General features: G+C 45.7%; 1 long non-coding RNA gene across 2 annotated transcripts; it reads right to left on the bottom strand.

The window, feature by feature from the left end:
* Positions 1-3,396: 3,396 nt before the first annotated feature.
* On the bottom strand, positions 3,397-16,839 carry LOC123586187. 2 transcript variants are annotated; one of them, XR_006706662.1, is made up of 5 exons: positions 15,889-16,839; positions 15,717-15,787; positions 7,102-7,219; positions 4,195-4,415; positions 3,397-3,719 (listed from the first exon to the last, which is right to left on the bottom strand). It is a non-coding gene; the product is annotated as an uncharacterized LOC123586187 (long non-coding RNA). The 2 variants fall into 2 exon arrangements; XR_006706661.1 differs by lacking the exon at positions 15,889-16,839 and having other exon boundaries at positions 15,717-15,882.
* Between the last annotated feature and the right edge of the window lie 4,227 nt (positions 16,840-21,066).

Raw genomic sequence — 21,066 nt, 5'->3', positions numbered from 1 at the left:
CAAATCCTCTCCAATGGCACCTCTTTGGGGAACAAATACCAGCAAATACTAGGAACAGCATACATCTTTGGAAGCTAAAATTGTTGGCAAAGAACAGGGATACTGTACCATTCCTCTTACTTAAGCAGAAACTTAATTTAATTTCCCCCCTCCCTGTCTTTGCCATTTTAATCTTTTGAGACTACACCTATGTCAACTCAGAGCAAAGTATGTGCTTGTTCAGCTCACTGTGATACATAATAATCCCGACATTAGTCAATATGTTGAAAATAAAAATTCAATCATAAAAGACATTTCTGCTTCCAGATTATGTAGAAATGACTTCATTAAGTTAGCTTTCAAAAAGTATTTTCCCCAAAAGCTGATGCCTTCTTAAATGGTTATGTTTAAGGGCTCTAACGAAGACCTGTGTGGACGGAAACATCAGAACTAATGGTGCCTGATTCTGTCTTTGTCATTTTGGTGACGAGACATAAAAGGCACTGAGTATCTTCAGTTTATGCAGTCTTTTGAGAGCTCTTTGACTGAACAGACTCCTTAAGGGACGAGGTGTCCTGGAGAATAAAAATGACTGAAGCAATTTCCGTGACTTGCAGGCTTTGTTACAGAGCAAACACCTTCAGAGGAAACTGGGTGAGTCACTGGGGAGGAGGTGCTCTGTCTCCTCCTCTCTCTTTCCTTCTCTGACTTTCCTTCCTCCCAACTCTAATCTTTCTGCGTTTCTGATACCTCTGCATTCTGATACAGCCATGTTCTTTTGGCCTACACTTACATCACTCATTGATTCCATATCGTTGAGTCAGTGACGTTGCTCAGAGTCTGCGCTTCCTTATCTATAACAGGAGGCTGACACCTGTCCCATCTGGTTAAGTGAGAAAATACATTCAACACAGATAACACAGGCCCTGATATATGAGTAAGTCCCCTACAAATGCTAGTCTCCCCTCATGCGTTCTGCCCCTTGCCACCCTCCCTTGTCTCTTCTTCCCCTGTCCATGCCACAGGCCAACAAGTTTTTCCTATAGCCAGGGCTCGCTTCAGCTCTACTCCCTGGGGTCTAAGGGGTGGAGGCCAACGGGCATAGAGTTTAACACACCCAGAAGTATATTCTAGTATGCAGAGTAAGTTTCTATTTTGTTTTATTTTTATTTCAAGAGGTTTCACAAAGAATTATCTGAACTCCTCCGCTAATTAAGGGCAAGATTCTTACTTATTTTTTAAAATATTCATTTATTTATTTTGAGAGAGAGAGAGAAAGAGAGAACATGAGTGGGAAAGGGACAGAACGAGAGAGAGAGAGAATCCCAAGCAGGCTCCATGCTGTCAGCACAGAGCCTGGTGCAGGGCTCGAAGTCACAAACCACAAGTTGGATGCTTAACTGACTGAGCACCCAGGTACCCCGAGATTTTTATTTAAAATTGGGGAAAGTTAGGGGCGCCTGAGTGGCTCAGTCGGTTAAGTGTCCGACTTCAGGTCAGGATCTCACGGTTTGTGGGTTCGAGCTCCACATCAGGTTCTGTGCTGACAGCTCAGAGCTTGGAGCCTGCTTCGGATTCTGTGTCTCCCTCCCTCTCTGTCCCTCCTCTGCTTGTGTTCTGTCTCTGTCTCTGTCTCTCAAAAATAAACATTAAAAAAATAATTAAAATAAAATAAAATGAAATGAAATAGGGGAAAGCTATGTAATGAAGTGCAATTCTACCCCCGCTCGCATATGCCTCCTGGCTCAGACGCATATGAGTACCTTCAAGTACCTGGGTGCAACAGCAACCTGCCAGCAGAGACCGATCCGAGGAGAGGACTAACATCTACTTAATGGGGGCATAAAACTTAGGTTCTCCTACTTGCTCTCGTCAAGCAGAACTCAGGGCTCCAAGCTCCTCCCGTGTTCTGGCTTTACCGAAGCCAGAAGTGGCATAAGGCCTTGACGTCTTTTGTTTCTAGCTGTATAAAAAGGAGAAGAAAAGAGAGAAGTGATTTCACAGGGGGAGAGGAGAAGGGTATGAGGGGCCAGGCCTGGAAATGGTGCACGTCACTTCTGCCCACATTCCTTGGGCCGGAATATAGTCACAGGAGCCCACCAAGTCATAAGGAAAGCAGAAAAATAGAATCTGACTCTGGCCCAGAAAGAAAAAAGAAGAGACCATGGTGAACATATAGCAAACTCTGCCACAACAATCTTTTATTACAAATAGTTTGGTTTAGTAATTTTTTCTTTGCAATGGGAATTTGTATCAGAATTTTAGCAATGTTTAGGAAAATTAGAAGATTGAGAGCAAAAGAAATTGTCCTCGAACTTTGAGCTCCCACAGAATAATATTGACTGTCCTGATGTGACTCTTCTCACACATCCTACAAAAACCATGTAGTTGACAAGGAGAGAAAATGATGCCGCCCGTAACCTTCTCTAGGGGCACCATAGAGCCTCCCTCTCCTGCCAGCAGAGAAATCTCTCTCCCTTATCCCTTCTCCCTTTTCTACCTTCCTTGACCCCGTGGTCTCCTCAATCTTTCTGCTACCTGCTCTCTCCTCGTGTTCAGTCTCTGGCTTAGTTCTAGTTGAGCCAGATGTTGGTATTGGAAGGATGGACATTGCTTGTTTGCAACCTTTTCAGGAGCTTCCCAGGTGAAATTTGAAGCCAATGCCCATCACAGAGGGCAGGGAGAGTCTGAAGAAGTGTTAGGCCACTCCAGGTCAGTAGGTAGCAGTTTTAACAAGTGAGGGGAACTTCTATACGAGGCTTATCTGAAGCACCAGCACGAACGGATCCTTGCACCTGCCTGCCAAATCTAAGTTTGTAAAGAGACTCTAACTGGACTCAGTCATGTGTCCCATGAAGGTGTTTTCGAAACCACATCACCATCTCAAGGCCATCTCCTTGGATGGAGCAGCCTGTGGGAATGGGAAAGGCAAGTGGAACCCACATTCCAAGGTCAGGGAACAGGGTGAGGAGCCTCCAAGTGCCTGGGACCGGCTCGTGGGTCAGCGGGCAGTCACATCTGTTTGGCCACCTTGCTCAGTAGAAATCGGAAAAAGACTATGTGTCCTATTCCCTGAGTTGCAATACCTAAGGCATCTGTGTTCCCTTCTGGCTCAGAGAAGTGGGAGGATGTGAGGCAGGTGGGGGCGGGGGGCAGAAAACAACTACCCCCCTCCCCGAGAGTTCCTGCTCTGTGCAAGCGAGTTGAGAGCTAGGAAGCGAAGCATTCCTCTACTGGATCACAAACTAAAGACTGGTAAGCCATGTCTCATAAACCATATTATCCCGCTTCAGGCCACCAGGTTTATTTCCTTACATTAAACCTAGGCCTCTTGTAAACTCTGATTAAGTGCATATACTCCTTGTGTGTATGTGTGGGGTGGGGGGTGCGGGGATATAAATTGGAATACTATTAATGTAAATTTGACAATATGTATTTACACTCAAGGTGCACCTATTCTTTGACCCAGCAGTTTCTAGAAAGTTGTCCTACATACTTCACATACGTGCACAGGAAGTTATTCATTGTTTTTACTGAAGCACTTTGGGAGTGAAAAAAAAAAGATAAAAATGGCCCAAATGCCTATCGGCAGGAGAGAGGCTAAATACATTATGGGACAGCCATACAACGGGTCATCGTGGAGCCAACGGAAAAGAACGGGGACTTGCGCACTGGAGACGGTCCGAGACGGAGCAAAGGAGAGGGTCGCTTGTGCCAGTATGCGCAGTGTGGCACCACGTCTGAAAAGGGGAAACGGAGAATCATATCAGTCTTTGTCTAAGTGTAGAATGCCTCTGAACGGTTATAAAGAAATCGGTTACCCTGGGGCAGTTGGGTGGCTCAGTTGGTTGAACGTCTGACTGCGGCTCGGGTCATGACCTCTTGGTTTGTGAGTTCGAGCCCCACATGGAACTCACGGCTGTCGGCACAGAGCCCCCTTCAGATCCTCTGTTCCCCTCTCTCTGCCCCTCTCCCACTTGCCCTCTCTCACCTTCAAACGTAAAATTTTTTTTTAAATGTTAAAAATTTTTAAAAAATGAATCAGTTACCCTAGGTATCTCAGGGAACGAGGGCTGGGGGCTGGGTACACTTTTTAGACGTTTTAGACTTTCCTTTTATCATGTGTTCAGGAAACTTCAAGTTGAAAGTCAATAAACAAAAGGTTTCGATCTTACGTCCACAGTGCCACAATCTGTGGAGACAAGGGCTCCTCACCCGACCTAGAGCACTCAAGGGCAGGAGCATGTCCTTGGAGCCAGTGTGACTGAGGCATCACCTGGGAGAAGATGAGGGGCTGCGGGGTTTACGTTTCCACCATCCCCACGGGCAGAGTCCCTTTCAGGGGCCGACTTAGAATCCAGGTTTTGCTTTTACAAAATAAGGTGGCCTTGTCTTTCATGGACAGACTCTGTTTTCACGCAGTTTCCTCAGCTCGGCTGCAGCTCAAGAAAGTAAACAGCAAAAACAGGTGAACCATAAAATTAGGCCTACATCATTGGGGTGATAACAAAGGCCATTACATCTATCACTTGGGATCTAAATGTTGGAGTCGGACTTTAATGATCCCGTAAAACTCTACCGAAAGTAGATTAATCCAGAATAATAATACAGAAAACGGCCTGATGGAAAAGTTTGAAAAATTATTCAAGCTTTCCAACTGACATGGACATTAGCACATCCCCATCCTTAATGACGTAAAGAGAAACAGCATTACCGATGCCTCATGCATCAGGGCTCAGCGGATCTGGAGGAAAAAGCAGGTGGCTTATGTAGATCTGAGCGCATTTTGATGCTGAACAAACAAGCCACAATTAGGTGGGCTTGGCAAAGGCGTGTCCTGTTTATGCTTAATCGTGAGAAGTAGGCGTTTCGGATGTCTGTCCTCTACACTCTTCGAGAGATCACTCAAGCGGTGCAGGCTGCGGGACGGGAGTCAGGGGATGAGACCCAACTGAGAAGCCAAGATAGCAGAGGAGCGGGAGCCCACAGAGGGGCGCAGACAATGCCAGAACGGATGAGGCTTCTACGCATTTGTACCTCCCGCCCTTGGCGGTGCTGGCTGGGGAAGGGGGTCCTTGCTGGGAAAAACCTAAACCAAAACCAAACAAGGAAAGCTACTCATCGACTTCAGAAATGTCACGGGACACGTTGAAGAAAGGAGCCTGAGGACAAGGCAGAGAGAATGAGGGAGAAGAGCCTGGAGAGGCCGAAAGGCAAGAAGGTAGGTGACTCCTTCCTTTCAGAATGGGCGATGTCGCGAGTGTGGTAGGAAATCTTGGTGAACTTGTGACAAGGCAATCGCCCCCTCCTCCACAGCCCCATGAGAAAGGAAGAGGAAAACTTCAGCTAAAGACCTGTATTACTTTGCAGTGCTTTTTAGAGTCAGATTTACAGGTTTTTGCCTGTGAGTGGCGCCGTGCTGAGAGTATTTTTGAGTTGGAAGCAAGAAAACTTCACATTTGGGGGATTGAATTTTTAACATTGGCACATCTTTTTGGTATATCTGATGCCTGAAGCCAGTGACACGAGCACTTGCTTGCTCATTGTGGTCAGTGGCTTTAAAGACCTTCGGGCTGCTGGGTTTTTGTTTTATGAAAAAGGCCACATTGACACCACCTTCTATAGTGGAGTCAAATCCCACTGGGTGCGGGGGTGGGGGTGCCTGGGTGGCTCAGTCAGCTGGGCGCCCGACTTCAGCTCAGGTCATGATTTCACCGCTCGTGAGTTCGAGCCGCACGTCGAGCTCTGTACTGACAGAACCTGGAACCTGCTTCGGATTCTGTGTCTCCTCGTCTCTCTGTCCGCCCCGCCCCCCTCACACTCTGTCGCTCCCTCGAGAATAAATGAACAGTAGAAAAAAATATTTTTTTTAATAAAAAAAAAATCCTACTCAGGGGATTAAGTTGTAAAGTGAATGCAGAAAGCAAAAGTTAAGTATAGTCAAAATTTGCATTAAAGATACAGTAAAATAAAAATACTGGGGGGGCCCCTGCGTGGCTCAGGTGTTAGGCCACCGACTGTTGATTTTGGCTCAGGCCATGATCTCACAGTTCGTGGGTTCAAGTCCCACACTGGCCACCCTGACAAGGCGGAGCCTGCTTGGGATTCTCTCTCTCCCTCTCTCTCTCTCTCTCTCCCCCGCTCACACACTCTCTCTCTCTCTCTCAAAATAAATAAGTAAAATTTAAAAAAATACTATAATTCACCCTCCAGGTACAGTATGCCTCGGCTGTACGCTCAGGTTCGGCTCAGCCAAGGGTGTCTGAGGCCTGAGTGCACAGCCCTTCATCAGTTATTTAAGTGGTGCCAACCACACCCAGGCAGCGGCGTGGGGCCAAGTTCAGTCCCCACCTGCAGGCAGATTAAGTGAGGAGGCAGAGAATACATACATGAGCAGGCAAATAAAATCACATCGGAGAGTTTTATGTGCTGTGGAGACAAAGCAGGGAAACGGTAGAGACGGCACCAAGGCAAGAGTTATAATTTCATGGAGAGCGATCAGGGAAGGCCTCACTGAGGAGGGGAACATTTAAGGAAAGATTCGGGAGAAGGAAGGGTGGGAGCCGGCAGCTCTCCGGGGTGGGGGAGAGTATTTCAGAGTGCAAAGGCCGGCCAGGGACGCGCGCATCGTGGATGCGAGACACAGGGAGGAGGCAGGGAGTGAGGAAGGGCAGGGCCTGTGGAAATGGTGGGGGCCAGATCCCTGAGACCCAGGACTCCAGTGCAGAAGATTGGCTCTTACTCTGAGTGAGTTAGGAAGAAGCTGGGGAGTCCTGAGCAGAGAGTAATAACAGAAGGGGACCCGGGTTTCTAAAGAATCACTCCCGCTTGGCTGCGTCATTTAAGATCTGGTCAAGATCATCATGGTTCGTGAGTTCAATTCCCACATCGGGCTTTCTGCTACCAGCACAGAACCTGCTTTGGATCATCCGTCCCCCTCTCTCTCTGCCCCTCCCTGCTCACGCTTTCTCTCTCTCAAAACTAAATAAACATTAAAAAAACAAACAAACAAACAAATCGCTCCGGCTCCTTCATGGGCAAGAAGCCACCGGGGAGCAAGAACCAGGTCACAGGTGAGGAGTCTGTTACACCATCCAGGTGAGAGATGGGGCTGGTCATGACCATGGCAGCGTTGGCAACAGGTGGCTGGACTTCACGGTCACCAGTCAGATGAGTTAGTTAGTTGGTAGACGTCTTCACGGCCGAAGGATCAAGTCGTCACCGGTGGACCAATCTTCCACTGTGCAAAGGGGGAAAACCAGACATTAAGTCCTTCCTGGAGTGATGCAGGACCCAGTAATCATCAAGTATTAAAACATAGAATTTCTGTCAAAAAACTGAATTTTCCTCCAATCAAGTGTTCAGAGCTAATGTCTACTTTGCAGGAAATGTAGGTGGCGAAAAGACAAAATCAGAAAGGGGGCAGTCTGTGGGACAGGTGACCCAGTTTGTCCAAAAACGGTGATGGAATTTTTTAAATTAAAAGGATAGGGGACTGGTTCAGGAAGGTTTTCTGCCTCCAGCTCTGGTTGGCACTCCGCGTTGACAGCGCCTTCTGGAATCCACCTCCCCTGAGCTGCCCTCCCCTCCCCACACTTTCTTTATTCCTTGCCCCGGATTCCTATTCTGCTCAATGCATTTTCTATTTGTAGTTATTTTCCTTCTGTGTCATGCTGTGAATTGATAGAAGAGATTATTTGCTAGACATTTCTGAGGATCTCGATTCTCATTTTCCACCACTCCTGCTCTACAACCGTCTATTGCCGGTAGGGGTTTAGACAATAGGTCTGAATTCGAAATATGTCTGAATGTGTCTAAATTTTATTTGAATGTGTTCGTCCTCTGAGGGGAGATTTGTGGGGATTTTCCGTCCTCTAGTTTTCTCAAAAGTGGTTTCCATGGGTAATTTTTCCATTCACTATGCTGATTGATCTATGATTAGTCACCTTGATCTGCCATAACAAAATACCATAGGCTGGGTTGTTTAAACAGCAGAACGGAAATCTATTTTCTCACAGCGTTGGAGTCCAGTATCTGAGATCAGGGTGCCAGGATGCTTAGATTCTGGTGAGAGCTCTCTTCCTGGCTTGCAGACACTGCTTCTTGCTGTGTGCTCGCAGGGCAGAGAGCAAGCTCTCTGATATCTCTTCTTTTTTAAAAAAAAAATAATGTTTATTTATTTTTAACAGAGAGAGAGAGAGAGAGACAGAGCATGAGTCGGGGAGGGTCAGAGAGAGGGAGACACAGAATCTGAAAGCAGCTCCAGGCTCCGAGCTGTCAGCACAGAGCCCGATGCGGGGCTCGAACTCATGGACTGCGAGATCATGGCCTGAGCCGAAGTCGGAAGCTCAATCGACTGAACCACCCAGGTGTCCCTCTGATATCTCTTCTATAAAGGTATCAATTCCATCATGAAGGCCCTACTCTCATGACCTCATCTAAATCTAATTATTTCCCAAAGCTTCCTTTCCAAACGCCACTACATTGGAGGGTGAGGGGTTCAACAGATGAATTTTGAGTGGCCACAATTCAGTCCTAGCTGTCTATTTGATTTTCAGGGAGAAAGGTGTTTAAAAAACGACCCTCGTATCATGATCCCAGCCCCTGAAATAGGATAGAATTGTCTGCTGTGCTGTGTGTGGGATACAAGAGAAAAAGAAAATCAAGGATGAATCTACAGTGTTGAGTCTGAGCAACAGGAAGGATGGAGTTTCCGTTTACTGAGGTGGAAGGGAAACCAGGATTTCAGTTCTACGTGTTAAGTTTAGGACGCTTATGAGGCATCCAAGTACAGATGTAAAATAAGCAGGCAGACCGGAGCCTCGAGTTCAGGAAAGATCCAGGCCAGGATATAAATTTTAAAGTAGCCATGCTCTGTTTGGAGCCATGAGATGAGAGAATACCAAGTAGGTCAACGCAGAGAGAGGAGAGAAGAAGTCCGAGGACTGGACTCGGGGCAATCCAATGCGTAAGAGTCAGAGAGGTGAGGATAAATCCACTCAGATGAAGAAGCAGTTGCTAATGAGGTCAGAAGGGAATCAGAAGAGCATGTCTTCCAAGCAAAGCCAGTGTTTCCCTAAAGAAAGAGGGACAATCTAGCTCCAGGGCTCAGGCACTGGTCACATCCCTGAATATGGAAAACTTAAGTTGAGCCCACAAGATGTGTTTCTTACCCCTCTTAGACTTCACATGTCTTCATTCAAGAACCGTTTACAGTCCAGGCTTTGAGTCAGGCAAAGGACCACAAAGTCAATAACTCTGGTCTCTGTTCCTCAGGAGCTGGCTCACACTTCAGTGCAGGAAAAAGGCAATAAATCAATAACCTCCACCGAAGGCCAGAAACCCTGCAGAAGTCAAGGTCTATATAGAACCCAGTGTGGCTAAGGGTCAAGGTAGATCAAGTGCCCTTACAGACAGTGTGTGGCGAAATCGAGGAGTTGGGCTCTAAACCGTCCTAGGTCCAACTGCGTGGCTTTGGGCAGGTTACAATCTCTGAGCATCTGCTTCCTCATTTGCACAATGTGCATAATAGCAATAATCGTAATTTATGCTACAGGATGGATGTGCTCATGAAACGGGTGTTTATCAACTGCCCAGTACGGGGACTATGCAGGTGCTCGGCAAATGTCAATCCCCTCCCCACGTTTTTGCCCTTGTACATCTGAGCTCTTCAAGCACAAATAGGAGGTGAGTGTTTTCAGGTTGAATAGGAAAATTAAGATAATCAGAGCTCAATTGCAAGTTAAAGGTCATACCTTTGGAATGAGTTGAAGATTTAGGATTAGGAGAAAGCGTCCACAAAATAACTCGCCTACAGTCTTCACAAATTCAAGGTCATGAAAGACAAAGACTGAGGAATAGATTCAAGGACACTAAGAAGACATAAATACCCGGTGTGATTTTGGATTGGATTCTGGATCGCCCCTCCTCCCCCTCCCCCCCCCCACATTTCTTTATTTGCTATAGACAACAATAACATGACAATTGGCAACATTTTCATCATTTGTGTTGATGTTGATAATTATACAGTATTATGTAAGAGAATGTCCTTGTTATTAGGAAATATATATTGAAGAATTTAAGGGTAAAAGACAGCACATCTGCAAATTTAATCTCATGTGGTTCTAAAAAAGAATGTGTGGGCACACATACATACATGCACATACACTCATGCAGAGCAGAGAAAGAATGATGATGCGAATGTGTAAAACGTCAACGGTTGGGTAATCTCGGTCAAGGATATATGGAAATTCTTTGTATACTAATTGCAATTTTCCTGGAAGACTGAAATTACTTCAAAATATTTTTTTTTTTTAAAGAAAGCTTCTACTATGAAAGGCAAAGCAAATGACTTTTTATGTCATAACGATTCAGGAAATCCTACCCAGGAAAAAAAATCAAAATTGGCAGCCAAGCTCTGGAGTGGAAACATTAACATGGCCCCAGCCAGAGACCTGGCAAGGTTCAGAGAATTCTGGAGGCCCCAATTAGAAGTAACGGGAACTGAACTAGTAGTATCTCAACAAGGTTCATTAGTATAGCAACGGTCCTTTCTTAACATAGAGTTCAACGCAAGGGCACCGCTTGTGTGGTTTCTGAGAGGCCCTGAAGCCACCACATCCTTTGTCAGAACTTTCTGTTTGATAACAAAGAAAAGGTAAAAGCTTAATTGTAGTACCAGACCAGCAACAATCCACACACATCTGATTCTACCTGTCAATCGCTGGTTTGGGAGAATGCCTTCCAGAAAATTATCTACTGTGGTTACTCTGCCACTTTTCAGAATGCTTTTATTCATGTAAAGTAGAAGTCTGTAAACCTTACCCAAGCTATTTTAATTGCAGCTTTTCAAAATCTAAATGATTCAGCCCTCCTTAATTTAACGTGTACACTCAATTCTTTGTTTCTGGGAAAGAATCATTACATAGGATATGGCAAGTGTATATATAGGTACAAAAGGAAAATGTGAATTCATAATCCTAGTGTATTTATTATATTACATTATGTATAAAATAAAATTACATATATTTATGTATAAACATATTATATATAACAAATAAATATGATAAGCCCCTGGGAATCAGTTAAAGAGTTGTCAGAATTAATAAGAACAGGTACAAAATTCACACACAAAAACCAGTGGAATGCCTGTACTCCCAATTCCCCAACACACCCCTGATAAAAAAAAAAAAAAAACCTGTTAAAAAATTTAAAAGACATCCTCTTCTGATGAGTTCAAGGGATGCATGTTTAAAACTTTCCATTTAAGAAGGTAAACTAATAAATTCCATTGAAAAGTAGTAATAGACAACAAACAACTAAGAAAAATCCTAATGAGAAATGTATATGAAACTACTTAACTGAATTCAGAGATATAAAAGATACATTAGGGGCGCCTGGGTGGCTCAGTTGGTTGGGCATCCAACTTGACTGCGTCATGATCTCGAGGTCCGTGAGTTCGAGCCCCGCATCGGGCTCTGTGCTGACAGCTCAGAGCCCGGAACCTGCTTTGGATTCTGTGTCTCCCTCTCTCTCTACCCCTCCCCCACTCATGCTCTGCCTCTCACTCTCAAAAATGAATAAATGTTAAAAAAATATTTTTTTTTAAAGATACATTATATGCTGCCGTGTGGAAAAAGCTAAACATAAAGATGCCAGCTGTTCTCAAATTAATTTGTAGGCTTATTGTGTTCTCTATAAAACCTATGTTGAGGTGTGGGAGGGTTCTGAGGACTCAACAAAATAATCTAATTAATCTTAACATATAAATAGGAAAAGATACCATATACACCTGAAACCAATATTATACTGTATGTTAAACTAACTGGAATTTAAATAAAAACTTGGGGAAAAAATGATATCAAAACAAATTCCTTATAAGAAGGCCAGTAAGAGAGAATTGGCCTTACACTGAAATGTATTACAAAGACCTTAAAATTAAACTAGTGGTACTGGTATAAGAATAAGTAGAAATTAAGGAAACAAAATAGTACAAAACGGATCAGTGTTTACAAAATGTAGTATATTTTATAGACAGTATTGTAAACAAGGAGAAAGAGGTGATTATTTGATAATGATGTTAGAAAAACCATGTGTGGGATTTCTAGACTTAAAGAAAAAGGTTAACAAACATTTAAAGAAAACTATCTAGGTCTGGACCATAAGAGTCTCCTGAATTTCCCTTCTCCCATGAAGACACCGAATAACAACTCCACATAGAACAGCTCCCTCAGAGAAATCCAGAGACCAGCAGAGTGGCTCCTATACATCAGGACACTGCGAAAGTACCCACATCAAAGCGACCAGGAGGGGTGCCTGGGTGGCTCAGTCAGCTGAGCACTGGACTCTTGATTTCGGCTCAGATCATGATCTCATGGCTTGTGAGTTCCAGTTCTGCGTCCGCCTCTGCACTGACAGCGTAGAGCCTCCTTGGACTCTCTCTCTCTCTCTCTCTCTCCCTCTCTCTCTCTGCCCCTCCCCCACTCACGCTCTTTCTTGCTCAAAATAAATACATAAATAAACATTAAAAATATATAAACAAAGTGAGTAGGAAAGGCTGAGACGCGCTCCTGCCATAAACCCTACCGCTGGCGCACGACTATGGCGCTGGGAGGGAACAACGCCTCTCCCCGCCTCTCCCTGAGGACCCTGAGGTTTAGACAGCACATCCAGTGTGCTCCTAGGGCCGGCTCCCAGGGATGGGCCCCCAGATCGCCTAGCTCTGAAAACCAGTGGGGCTTGCATTCACAGTCCTGCAAGATGACAGCAAACAGAAGCAGTTACTAGTCAGATGTGCACTCACCTCAGCTGATCCACAGGGCTCGGTGTGGAGGGGGCATGCGGACATGCAAACTGTCCAGTCTCTCCCTGGAAGGAATTTGCACACTTTACAAGCTGCTGCTTGAGGGCCTGGCCTCCAGTTAGCACCCATCTACGTGCCGAATGCAGATCCGTCCCAGACCCCGAAACGGCCAGTGGGCACATCCCCCACCTCCCCTCTGGTTCACTCCAGCAGTGAAACCAAAGTGCCAGTTATCTCTCAGGAAGGAGTTTGTCCACACAGCTAGTGCCTCAACATTTACAGCCATCAGCTGAGGGATGGGCCCCTAAATCACCTACTTCTCCTAACCAACAGGGCTTGCATTCATTCACTAGTCCCAAAGGGCTATTAGCCAAACAAAGAAGCGGTTTTTCAACAGGCGTAGGAGCATGTCCCATGACTCTATGCTTGGGCTTAACACAGAGGAAGCAAGGGAACATGCCCACCTCCCAATTCCTCCCTGGGAAGGACTTAACTACATACATTCCCAGCTGCTGTCTGAGCGTCCGTTACAAAACAGCTTGCATCTACTTGGGAACTACAGGCCTCCCCTTTGGTACACGGACAGTCTTGGCACACCCTCACCTTCTGGGAGCCGCTAAGAGAAAGGCTTGAGAGTAGACCGGGAGCTCAGACCAGGCTGATCGACTTCCAGAAGCCATCCCAGTAGCCAGGGAGAGGTGTTGCTTAACCCTGGTAACACTGTGTGTTGGATGCCACTGGACCTTGGGAAGATGTGGATTTAAAAAGTAGGGCTGATGTCCATTCCCTGATGTGTCGCGGGGGGGCCCTTTCGGTGGCCGTTGCTTGGCTGCCTCGGGCACTAACCAGCAGCCAGAGTTTCTATTTCATCAGAGGAAGTGAGGAGATTGTCAGCACAAAAAGCAGAGTCCTTGCGAAAGAGGCATGCCCTTCCACTTTTGCAGTGATGGCAGCCGGCAAGCCAGTCATATAGCAACCTGATGGAATGCAGATTGCCGTTGGTCCCAATCTGATAAACTCTGTTGGGCCTTGGGTCTATGAGTAAGGAGTAGTAAACAGACAGATCTGACTCTCAAACAGTGGCTCCAAAATCCAAGCACAAACTGAGGGCTGAGATCAGATGTCGGGAGACTTGTGGTCCATGGATGCTTCAGCTTTTGCTGATCATCAAAGGGACAGGGATTGGGGGATCGTGCGCTCCAGAGTATAACGTCTACGATTTTTGCCAAGATGCCATCTGAGTCTCAGAATCATAAGGGAAGGGAAGTAGGAAGGCAAATCTAAGAAAGAACTTCCTAGGGGCATTCAGAGATGGATGAGCCACAAGGTCACCGGGCCTCGGCACAGAAGGCACAGGTGGTACACCAACCACATTTTCTAGCTTCTAAATTGATGCTTGACATTCGGGCTTTCCTGACCGGGGAAAGACCGCCCCTGTCAGCACTAGCTAATTCCTAGAGGCAATAGCCCCTACTCACCACCCACGTGCTTTAGTAGTGTCTTACTCTTTAGGACAATATCTCCCATCCTAATCACCCCAGGGCCAGCCATTACACAACAGAGGTAGCCCCTACCCACTGAGCCTGCTGAAATTGTGTGAACTAGCCCAGTGCTAAACCTGCTTAGCCTTCTTACCCTGCCTTGCACACTCCTACCAACAAAAGCTGCGATAAAGCCACTTGCCCACAGTTCCCTTACTCTCTCTGCCTGTGACCAATACCGGTGCTTCCCTGGGTGGCCCTGCATGGCATGACATCCCCCTTCCTCTTAGAAACTACAAGTAAGAAACTATCTTTTCAATGGCAATTGTCTTCTAATCTGCCGACCTCACTGACCCTGCATAAAAAATAAACTCTAGGGGCGCCTGGGTGGCGCAGTCGGTTAAGCGTCCGACTTCAGCCAGGTCACGATCTCGCAGTCCGTGAGTTCGAGCCCCGCGTCAGGCTCTGGGCAGACGCCTCAGAGCCTGGAGCCTGTTTCCGATTCTGTGTCTCCCTCTCTCTCTGCCCCTCCCCCCCGTTCATGCTCTGTCTCTCTCTGTCCCAAAAATAAATAAACGTTCAAAAAAAAAATTTAAAAAAAAAAAATAATAAATAAATAAATAAACTCTAGGGGTGCCTGGGTGGCTCAGTCAGTTAAGCGTCCGACCTCGGCTCGGGTTGTGATCTCGCGGTTTGTGAGCTCGAGTCCTGTGTCGACAGTCCTGTGCTGACAGCTCAGAGCCTGGAGCCTGCTTTTGATTCTGTGTCTCCCTCTCTCTCTGCCCCTCCCCTGCTCACACTCTGTCTCTCTCTCAAAAACGAATAAACTTAAAAAAAAATTTTTGTTTTAAAATAAACTCTACATTTTAAAACAGTGGCTGATGGATAGACCGTCAGTCTTGAGGCTAACAAATTTTAATAGCTATATCTCAATGTTTTGAAAAAGCCACAGTGTCTAAGTGGCCCCACACTTGGACATAGACAAACTCACAAATGCAGAATTCAATTGATCCCCTCCCAATGCATCCGGTGCCTCGTGGGCTTGCTCTGAGAGGATCTGTATCTTGGGCAGAGCACAGGGGTATTAATCCACTCCCTGCACAGACCCCAGGACTGCCAGCCGCACGTGGAATTAGAAGCTACCTAAAATGGTTATTTTAAGTGACTGAAGTGGGGAGGGGGGCAGTCATTATACAGCAAAAGCTAACGGAAATACAGCCTGGCGCCCATGAGGTTAGCACTCCCTCGACCTGCAGGTGGTGAGTTCCACCCGGACCTGCACCCCTTTCCTGCACCAGAGAACTGGGTGAGCCTGATGGCGACCACAGATGTGGCAGCAGTGGTGTCCAGCCCTAGGAAGCCTCTGCATCATCAGGCCACTGCAGTGCACCCCATCCTGAGAATGATTATGAGTGCTGGCCCATTGAAAAGGGAAGCAAGGATCTTTGACTCACCGTTACAGGTACGGGGGACTCGGAGGAAGCCTAGTCCATCAACCTTCCTTCTCTAGACACATAGGGAAGGACTAAAAGACAGGCATCACTGTATTGCTATTTTAAGTCCATTGGACATCGCAGCCTATACACAAGATCAAAATGAGGCCACTTCCCCCTGAATTTAACATACCCGGTGGGTACCGGGCAGGGCAGTCTTCACCGCGCATGGGCACATTCTGCTCGAGTTCAATGATCACCCGCAGTAGACACACACACAGGCCAACGCTTGGGCGGGAGCCTGAGCTTATACATCACTCAGTGAATCACAAAGCCAGGCAGACCACGCCTACGACTCACACACACAAGGGGACTGGGCAAGGAGAGGAAAACACCCTGAATATCAAACCCTCTTTGGGGGAGAGACCAGAGTGAAGCCAGAAGAGATGAAGTATAAAGGGCAGAGTGGCTGACAACCCAGAGGAATTCTTACACAGGAGGCCTGGAGGGCAGCCTGCAACCTGGGCAACGGGGGAAAAGTGGTTAAAGTATCAGCCTGTGCTGGCTTTAAAGTCCCCATCCTGCATGCCCCACGTAGGCAAACACCGCCAGCTTTTACCAATGGGATTCCTCACAGTCTGTAAAATAAGTCTTGACATCGTGTCTTGGAGACAAGGCATGCCCCAACCAGAACGTTGTAAAGGACAATCCCCCCCCCCCCCCCCCCCCGCCGGAGCTGGGACACTTATCTGGGACTCTCCTGGCTGTAGTGGCCTGTTCACACCACAGGCACTCTTCACTTCGGTCCCTGACTCCAGGTTCCATGTTCCAGTGACTCCATCACTCTTGTCCTTGTCCTCTTTGCTCTTGCACTCTATGATTCCCCCTGTATACTTGGCCTGCATCCACCTCGCTGCCCCCACTTTGGACCACATTAAATCGGATTCCTGCCCTGTCTGAACCCTCGACCCACCTGCCGCACTGGCCAATCCTCGCCACCGAGGCTAGGTCCTGGCTGGGCCATCCAGTCCTCCCAAAGGACAAGGACCCAGCCAGCTAGGATGGCCACATACGTAGCAACACAGAAACATGTTTTTGATCCAGTTAACTAAATGCAGGACACAAATTATATCTGCAAATACATGACAAGGCACTAAGGGGAAATAACAGAATTTTTAATTCAATTTTTTTCTCTTATCATTGTTACGTTATTATTGTTGTTCTAAACTCTATTCTTTTTTTTTTTTTATTTTTTTAATGTTTTATTTATTTTTGAGACAGAGAGAGAGACAGAGCATGAACGGGGGAGGGTCAGAGAGAGAGGGAGACACAGAATCTGAAGAAGGCTCCAGGCTCTGAGCTGTTAGCACAGAGCCCAACGTGGGGCTCAAACCCACGGACGGTAAGATCATGACCTGAGCCGAAGTCGGATGCTTAACCGACTGAGCCACCCAGGCGCCCCTAAACTCTATTCTTAGTTCAAACTTTGTTTTATGTGCCTTGTCCCCTCAACAATGGAGCCAATCATTATTGTTAATTACACCAAAAGATTTGCCTATATTATTTACTAGCTCCTTTGTCTCAGGATCAAGACTAGTAAAGAGGAACCAACTCATTTAGATCCTTCTGAGTAGAGAAGAAAAAAATGTAAATGCTCATCTTCACTTCAAGTTATTTGATACAATTTAAAGAGAAAGGACAGTGTTAACTATTGGCAAAGTAAAGTTACTGTTCTAATTGCACAAATTGAAAAGTTTTATTTTCTTATTTAACTTTATAAAAAGTGGATGAAATATATTTTTTTAACTATCAAAGAATATAAAAGAAAAAAGAAGGTATTCACTGTGGGTTTAAAATCTTGAAAGACAATTACATGGGATATGAAGTGCTCAGAGTATGGGTAGAAATTTTCATGACTAAGAGAGTATATGATTTGCCCAAGATTACATGAATGACAAGAGATGGACCAGACCCCTGGTCTCTGACTACCAGTAGACTTTCCACTCTCATCCAGCTAGGAAACTGGATGGAAGATGTGACATATAAGCCAGAGAAGAAGAAATTTTGATTTTTACTTTTTAAAAATATTTTTTCATGTTTACTTGAGAGACAGAGAGAGAGAGAGAGTGAGAGAGAGAGAGAGGGAGGGAGTGCATGACCATAAGAGGGCAGAGAGAGAGGGAAAGAGATAATCCCAAGCAGGCCTGTCAGTGCAGAGCCCGATGCAGGGCTCGATCGCATGAACCATGAGACCGTGACCTGAGCTGAAATCAAGAGTCTGCCACTTAACCAACTGAGTCACCCAATCTCCCCAGAAATTATGATTTTTAATTTGCCAACAGTTCAGTGTGGCCCAGGGATAATGTGGCTGACCTAAAATAAATATCGGTTGGGTTTCATTAATGGAAATATGGAGTCTACCCATCGCCCACCATGATTATCTACTCTCCCATTCTGAGAATCTCTGATTCTCTCAAACTTTTGAGCTTCTCCCCGAAAAATTTCCAGGATGAATTAACTTGAATGCAAAAGATGTTAAAGTAGTATTGTAAGTTTCTAAAGACAATCTATATGATGAAACAGAATGACTCTAAATTGGGTTTATGAGAAATTATACTGTTAGAGAATTAGAAGCCTAAAAACATGCTATATTTATGCCAAAAGGAACAGCTTCAATAGAAAAACTAGTGATTAGGAACGCTTCCTTAAGTCCAAAAGGGAAATAATGACAAGATTTAGAGTACATTTAGTTGAGACACTTTAATCTATAGGGGAAAAAATCCAATGTCAATGTTTGTTTAAAGTGCTTCTCTTGCATGTACATTGCTTACAGTAGATGTTCAAGGAATACTTAATTGATATTGTGTCTTCCCCACAGGTGTCCCCAGAAGCATCTTTCATTATATGAAAGATTCTTTACCCATCCAGAGAAAAACCCCGCTAGCCTAAAAGTTGCTCAGTTAGGTAGAAGGGGAATGGGGATTGGGAATTTTGTATATAGATCACAAATTTATGTACATGAGACTTCCTGACCCTTAATAGATACTTAAAATTGTTTGTTTCCCTTCTTTTTACCAGGTCTTTCAGGGCATTCTCTTAGGTCAGAGTAGAAAATATCTAGTATTAGGTATAAATCTATGTTTACACAGCCATTAGGCTTTTTTTTTAAATGAGATATAATTGACATACGATATATTAGTTTCATATATTAGTTTCAAGGGCACAACATATTGATTCAATAAACCATTAGTATTTAAATAAATACAATAACTGTGTTATTAAATGTTCTTTAGGTTTCCGGCAGCCTCCTAAAATCTACTATTCTAAATGGCTGGATGTAAACACAGTTGGTTAAACCTTAGGTTAGCTGGTTCTCTTCTGACATCTAGTGTTTCTGACTCATTACTGCAAAATACCTCAGTTCATTTTAAACTGCTGTTGGAAGAAACATGTTACATAGAATAAAAACTTTATTCATTTTATTTTTTCAAGTTTATTTATTTTGTGAGAGAGCAAGTGAGCAGGGGTGGGGCTGAGAGGGAGAGTGAGAATCCCAAGCAGGCTCTGCACTGTCAGCACAGAGCTCGATGCGGGGCTCGAACTCATGAACCATGAGATCATGACCTGAACCAGAATCAAGAGCCAGATGCTTAACCAACTGAGCCATCCAAGTGCTCCCTCTTTATTCATTTTAGAAAGAAATTTGTGAAGTGGAGTAAAACTACAAAATAAATAGTAACACAGCTTCTGGGTTGTTTTTTTTTTTTTTAATGTTTATGTATTTATTTTTGAGAGAGACAGAGATAGAAAATGTGAGCAGGGAAGGGGAAGAGAAAAAGGGGGAGAGAGAATCTCAAGCAGACTATGTGCTGTCAGCACAGAGCCTGACACAGGGCTTGAACTTAAGGACCGTGAGATCGTGACCTGAGCCGAACTCAAGAGTCAGCTGCTTAACCGACTGAGCCACAGGCGCCCCACAAAGCTTCTGTTTATTTCTAAGAGGCAAAAGACTCTTCTCTTAGCTCTTCCTGTAAGAGAAAAGTGCTGCATTTTCTTGCTAGTCTGACAGGTAGGACAGAAAGACCTAGCACGTGCAAGGGCTGTTCTCTTACTGAAGAGGACGCAGGGGGAATGAGAGAGGTGGCCCTTACTTCGGGCCTGTCACATGCCGGGTGCTGGGCTTGAATGCCTCACTGTGAGCTATCACTGTGTTTTTCTGTTTTTTTTTTTTTTTTTAATTTTTTTTTAACGGTTATTTATTTTTGAGACAGGGAGAGACAGCATGAACAGGGGAGGGGCAGAGAGAGAGGGAGACACAGAATCTGAAACAGGCTCCAGGCTCTGAGCGGTCAGCACAGAGCCCGACACGGGGCTCGAACTCACGGACCGCGAGATCATGACCTGAGCCGAAGTCGGATGCTTAACCGACTGAGCCACCCAGGCGCCCCATATCACTGTGCTTTTAGAAGCCACAGGACCGTCCTAACCGCAGAAACTCAGCCTGACAGGGTACTGAGGATTTTCGTACTCTGTGGTGTGGAAATGGAGACAGCCAACAGCCAATGTGCCTTCATAAAACATCTCGTGTCAGGCCACATGTCACATAAACTTGTGGGCACTCAAAGACATCTGGCTGAATGGAAATGAGTGTTGGCCTGTTCTTTTGAGTCCAACATTCCCATTCCATCTGGGGTGTTTCGTGTAGGTGAGAGGTTGGGAAATGCTGGAGGTAATGACCTGTCAGTTGTTCCCCCAAAGCCCTTAGACGCTGACGGCTGTAGGCTGGAGAAGGATCCACTTTAGCGGTCTGTTACACATAGAAAGCAAGCCACACTTACCCGATCCTTCCTCCTTTTGTTCTTTCTTCCTTTTTCTTCTAACCTGCATGTTCCCCCACTCACACTTGGTCTTTCAGCCTCTGTTTCTTTCCCCCAACAGAGAAGTTTTGACACTCAGTGTGGCCCGCTGAGCTGCTAACGCTTCTTTAGTGTTTACTTCTTTAAGCTGTTGTCACTGAGCCGCTGCTGAGCCAGGCAGCATCACCTTTGGGCCCAGGCAAGTGGAGCCCCTGCTCCAGACCTTGCCCATCAGGGCCCCCACTTTGGACAACACTTTGGACAACCTCCTCAAAGTTGTCCAGGCCCCTTTCTAGTGCCTGGAACTGGTCAGGGTGAAGTGCTATCTGGGCTAGGTACCCCACACCTGGACCCGGTCCTGTGTGGGTCTGGGTCACCTGAAGTACTACCTCAACATTTCCTAAGTGCCCCCACAGTGGTGACAAGCCAGCCATAGCAGAGCTACACGGTTAGGGCACTTTGAGCCCAGCCGGACCCGCCTGGGCCCGTACTCCCAGTTCTCCCCTTCAGGAAAT

The sequence above is a fragment of the Leopardus geoffroyi genome, chromosome C3 (assembly GCF_018350155.1).
Source record: "Leopardus geoffroyi isolate Oge1 chromosome C3, O.geoffroyi_Oge1_pat1.0, whole genome shotgun sequence".
Classification (NCBI taxonomy): Eukaryota; Metazoa; Chordata; class Mammalia; order Carnivora; family Felidae; genus Leopardus; species Leopardus geoffroyi.
The sequence above is the reverse complement of the archived record's forward strand: the minus strand, read 5'-3'. Positions and strand labels throughout refer to the sequence as shown.